Below are 6,000 nucleotides of genomic sequence, written 5' to 3'. Positions count from 1 at the left end.
AAGTGTTGTGCTCCAGAAGCATCTAGCAACTAGAAGGGTAGACACAGTCACAGGAGAAGGGGAGTGTTTTAGCAGAGTCTCAGGGAGATTGTGGTGAAGTTGTTTACTGTCTGGCTGGATTGAAGAGAAAGGTGGTGTGTGTGATCTGTATCTCACAGAAGCACTCCTGCAAGTGAAAATTATTCAAGTCAGGAGTGAAGCTAAGCACAGGTCACATAAAGTTCCTGAACTTGCAGTGCAGAGTATTGTCTGGCAGAAAGATAAGGACTGGAAGAAATGGTGTCTCAGGGATCATCTCTCTCAGCAAACCCTCCCCCCTCCTCCATCTCACTGTGTTGTAAAGAATGCTGTGTTCATTAATGTGCCTTTGTATTAGAACTGTGCTGTCCTGTACTACTGGGAAGACTGTGAACTGCTGTGTTGCTAAGGAAACTGTACTGTTTGTCACTGGAGCTGTTAAATATTAATTACGGATATTCATTTTATTCTGAATTCTGCACCATATATTGCATAAAATTGCATCAGCCATCGTGCTAGGGTTTCTAGATGACATGCGCTATTTGTGTATTTTTAGTTCGGCACCATATACAGAATAACAGGTGCTATATAAGCCCATGTTAGAGACAGGGGGGCTCTTGCCACTCCACAGGACACAGGACGAGGATCTGTGTGTAAAACAGCTGCTGATGTAGGCCAAAGTAGACACATTCTTTACCCAGACACATGGTGTCATTCTGACGCACGCTGGACACACGGACGCAGTCTATCATCCAGGATCCCAGGAAAAGTTGGGTGAATCTCAATTATTAAGCTAATTATGGACAAATGGACAATCACTCTGTAACTATTTAAGTATTTTATGTATTCATTCTTATAATGGACAATCCGAGAATAAACTAATTCATTTTTTCATAAGAATATTGTGATATTGATACTTCGATCACATCTGATAAGAAGTCCTCAATAGAAAAATTATATTGGCGAGCCTTAGTAAGTCCTGATTTTTTGTGTTTGCAAGTGAATTTCCTTCTTGAACAAAGAGGGGAGAGAAGAGACGAGACGAGCTGAACAACTGTTGTTCACATGTCAGGAAATCCACTAACTTTGTCACAAGAATCAGAAAGAACCTACAGATTGAGGACTGATCTATTCTCTAGATGGATTGACAGGCACCAGAGGTACTACAAGGCACCAGAGTCAGACGAACTGAGGATAAGACGTGCTGATCATCAGAACCTAAGAAATCTGAAGGTAAGCAAAATATGGATATAATTTTTTCTTTTGCTAAACAAAGTAAGATTAACTTCAAAGTAAATGACGAAACTGACTTAGATGTTTTGTGGCTTAGTTTATATAGCGAATGTGAATTGCAGAATTTACAGTTAAATTGTAAGTTGGTATCTTTTCATAGAGACAAAGAAAAATTGAGAAATATTCTTCAGTTGATAGATGTATTTCATAGTCTTGTGTTAAAGAAGTCTAAGCGGGACAATTGTGTAGAAGTTGTGTCAAATGGTGATACTGATTCTGACTGTAATGTGGAAATTGAGCAAGAAGTAAGACACCTGTCTGTAACTGAAGGTGACCTTGGGTCTGACGAAGAGACGGACATACAAAAATACTGACACGGGAGGAGACATGATTGACATACGACAAACTGATATATTAGGTGATTTGGGAGGAGACATGAGTGACGCAGGAGGAGCTGACGTACAAGGGACACTAAAAGTAGAAGAAAATTTAGAAGCTACCAAGGCCCAACTTCAAATTAAAGTGAGGAAAAATTTGCTAAAATTATACAAAATCATGCCAAAATATGATGTCAAAATCCATGTCTGTAGAAATTCAGAGATATTTGAGAGCTTTGCTGATAAGTTTGATTTATCCAAGAGGAGAAGAATCAATTATTTAAAATGTGAATTCCTGTGAAATTTTCCAGACGTTTAAATGTAATGCCCTGTGAAAATGACTCTCCTAATGAATGGAAAAATGATTCGGACAGATTAAAATATTTGATTTATTGTGCCACAAAGGATTTCCCCAACATAGATGATCTGCAAAATGTAAGTATTGTTAGGAAAGAATTTACATATACATTCATGTCCATATTTGAACAGTTGTACAAAGCTCTCATCAAAAATGGAAAATTACAACAAATGATAACCACTTTTGTACAAAAATTCAAATTCTTAAATCCAGTATCTCGAGATATTGCGTATCAAAAGAAACTTTATTTGAATGTGTGCAGTTGCTTGATTTTGTTAGAAAACATAAAAATCGTGAAATGAAATTAATCAAGCTAAATTTGTAAAACAATAAAACGAAAAATATCAAAAGCAAATGAGTCATCCTCGAAATGAAATCTATGAAATACGTAGAAGATTTCATATATGTTATAAGCCATATCAGATGATTCAACAGTCAATTTCTTCACAGAAAGACTTAACACTCAGTCAGAACTGTGACTTCTCCCAAGAAAGGAAAATGGCCGAAATTGACGGACAGAGACAGGTGAGACAATTAGCTCACAGTGACATCATGGAATGTAGACTGAAGAACAGGATAGAAAGATGTCTTTTCGAAACAGAGCTTTTCTGGAGATTTTTGACAGAGACAGAAGATTTGGTTTAGGGAGTGGCTAAGAAAAAACTGTAATTATATGTTGTATAAAAGTTATACAAAGTATAATTAGTTATTTATAATCTTATACAGTAAAATTTTGTAGTTACATAGTTTCTGTTTATATATATATATATATATATATATATATATATATACAGTACAGACCAAAAGTTTGGACACACCTTCTCATTTAAAGATTTTTCAGTATTTTCATGACTATGAAAATTGTACATTCACACTGAAAGGCATCAAAACTATGAATTTACACATGTGACATTATATACTTAACAAAAAAGTGTGAAACAACTGGAAATATGTCTTATATTCTAGGTTCTTCAAAGTAGCCACCTTTTGCTTTGATGGCTGCTTTGCACACTCTTGGCATTCTCTTGATGAGCTTCAAGAGGTAGTCACCGGAAATGGTTTTCACTTCACAGGTGTGCCCTGTCAGGTTTAATAAGTGGGATTTCTTGCCTTATAAATGGGGTTGGGACCATCAGTTGTGTTGTGCAGAAGTCAGGTGAATAGTTATACTGAATAGACTGTTAGAATTTGTATTATGGCAAGAAAAAAGCAGCTAAGTAAAGAAAAACGAGTGGCCATCATTACTTTAAGAAATGAAGGTCAGTCAGTCCGAAAAATTGGGCAAACTTTGAAAGTGTCCCCAAGTGCAGTTGCAAAAACCATCAAGCGTTACAAAGAAACTGGCTCACATGAGGACAGCCCCAGGAAAGGAAGACCAAGAGTCACCTCTGCTTCTGAGGATAAGTTTATCCGAGTCACCAGCCTCAGAAATCGCAGGTTAACAGCTGCTCAGATTAGAGACCAGGTCAATGCCACACAGAGTTCTAGCAGCAGACACATCTCTACAACAACTCTTAAGAGGAGACTTTGTGCAGCAGGCCTTCATGGTAAAATAGCTGCTAGGAAACCACTGCTAAGGACAGGCAACAAGCTGAAGAGACTTGTTTGGGCTAAAGAACACAAGGAATGGACATTAGACCAGTGGAAATCTGTGCTTTGGTCTGATGAGTCCAAATTTGAGATCTTTGGTTCCAACCACCGTGCCTTTGTGCGACACAGAAAAGGTGAACGGATGAACTCTACATGCCTGGTTCCCACCGTGAAGCATGGAGGAGGTGTGATGGTGTGGGGGTGCTTGCAGCGGCATGCTATTCCATTCTCTTGATGAGCTTCAAGAGGTAGTCACCAGAAATGGTCTTCCAACAATCTTGAAGGAGTTCCCAGAGATGCTTAGCACCTGTTGGCCCTTTTGCCTTCACTCTGCAGTCCAGCTCACCCCAAACCATCTCAATTGGGTTCAGGTCTGGTGACTGTGGAGGCTAGGTCATCTGGCGTAGCACCCCATCACTCTCTGTCTTGGTCAAATAGCCCTTACATAGCCTGGAGGTGTTTTTGGGGTCATTGTCCTGTTGAAAAATAAATGATGGTCCAACTAAACGCAAACCGGATGGAATAGCATGCCGCTGCAAGATGCTGTGGTAGCCATGCTGGTTCAGTATGCCTTCAATTTTAAATAAATCGCCAACAGTGTCACCAGAAAAGCACCCCCACACCATCACACCTCCTCCTCCATGCTTCACGGTGGGAACCAGGCATGTAGAGTCCATCCGTTCACCTTTTCTGCGTCGCACAAAGACACGGTGGTTGGAATCAAAGATCTCAAATTTGGACTCATCAGACCAAAGCACAGATTTCCACTGGTCTAATGTCCATTCCTTGTGTTCTTTAGCCCAAACAAATCTCTTCTGCTTGTTGCCTGTCCTTAGTAGTGGTTTCCTAGCAGCTATTTTACCATGAAGGCCTGCTGCACAAAGACTCCTCTTAACAGTTGTTGAAAAGATTTGTCTGTTGCTAGAACTCTGTGTGGCATTGACCTGGTCTCTAATCTGAGCTGCTGTTAACCTGCAATTTCTGAGGCTGGTTATTCAGATAAACTTATCCTCAGAAGCAGAGGTGACTCTTGGTCTTCCTTTCCTGGGGCGGTCCTCATGTGAGCCAAGTTTCTTTGTAACGCTTGATGGTTTTTGCAACTGCACTTGGGGACACTTTCAAAGTTTGCCCAATTTTTCAGACTGACTGACCTTCATTTCTTAAAGTAATGATGGACACTCATTTTTCTTTCCTTAGCTGCTGTTTTCTTGCCATAATACAAATTCTAACTGTCTATTCAGTGGGACTATCAGCTGTGTATCCAACTGACTTCTGCACAACACAACTGATGGTCCCAACCTCATTTATAAGGCAAGAAATCCCACTTATTAAACCTGACAGGGCACACCTGTGAAGTAAAAACCATTTCCGGTGACTACCTCTTGAAGCTCATCAAGAGAATGCCAAGAGTGTGCAAAGCAGTCATCAAAGCAAAAGGTGGCTACCTTGAAGAACCTAGAATATAAGACATATTTTCAGTTGTTTCACATTTTTTTGTTAAGTATATAATTCCACATGTGTTAATTCATAGTTTTGATGCCTTCAGTGTGAATGTACAATTTTCATAGTCATGAAAATACAGAAAAATATTTAAATGAGAAGGTGTGTCCAAACTTTTGGTCTGTATCTTATATATATCTATAACTTCATAAGTGGAATGTTTGAGTTGAATGAATCTTTTACAGTCAGAGTGAAATGTGATGAGCAGCTGCTAAGTATGATTTGTGTGACGGAGGCCTCATGTATGATAGGAAAAAAAAAGTTTCTTTATGTGAAGGTACAAAAATATATTTAATTCTGAGAAAATTATGATATATAATTAAGTATTATCTATAATATATATATATATAATTTCTATATTTCTTTAGTAATTATTATTTCTTGATTTAGCTAATAGTGGATAAGGGCAACCACACATCAAAATGGTTTATAAAGCAAATTTACATTTCGAATAATTTTTGCACATGATAATTTTATAGTATTCAAGGATATTACTTTTCTTTTAATGGTTACCTAAATAAGTACATAACCTTTCTTACAAATATATGCTACACATTGATATGAAATTTATGCAAAATATTTATAGAAGAATAATTATTCTTAATTTGGTTCTGATAAATAATTTTATAAAATAATATTTTTGGTATTAAGTGGAAAAATGTGTTTTTGATCCTGATTACATAATCACTTTTGATCAATACTTATTTTTCACACATTTTTAATGAAGAATACATATTGATAAGGTACAATGGTATAATTAAGAAGGGTATTGCATGCAAAGTTGCATAATTGAATCATTTTTGGTAATACAAGATTATGACAAATATGAAATCATCCAGATAATAGAAATATAAGGGTATTTTCATGGAGAATATAATTACTCTGCATTTGTCATTAATATATAAAGGCCTTATTTTGTATTCT

The 6,000-nt window shown here is 37.2% G+C and overlaps 1 protein-coding gene across 1 annotated transcript in view; it reads left to right on the top strand.

Moving 5' to 3' along the window:
- The first annotated feature begins 2,458 nt into the window (after positions 1 to 2,458).
- Positions 2,459 to 6,000, top strand: part of LOC141156364 (beta-1,3-galactosyltransferase 2-like) — a 52,352-nt gene continuing 48,810 nt past the window's right edge. Inside the window, exon 1 of the mRNA XM_073642556.1 lies at positions 2,459 to 2,511. The gene's annotated coding sequence lies outside the window, so the exon portion shown is untranslated. The remainder of the gene's footprint in view (positions 2,512 to 6,000) is intronic.

The sequence above is a fragment of the Phyllobates terribilis genome, unplaced genomic scaffold (assembly GCF_046119375.1).
Source record: "Phyllobates terribilis strain yellow unplaced genomic scaffold, ASM4611937v1 Scaffold_8__6_contigs__length_399053987, whole genome shotgun sequence".
NCBI lineage: Eukaryota > Metazoa > Chordata > Amphibia > Anura > Dendrobatidae > Phyllobates > Phyllobates terribilis.
The sequence above is the reverse complement of the archived record's forward strand: the minus strand, read 5'-3'. Positions and strand labels throughout refer to the sequence as shown.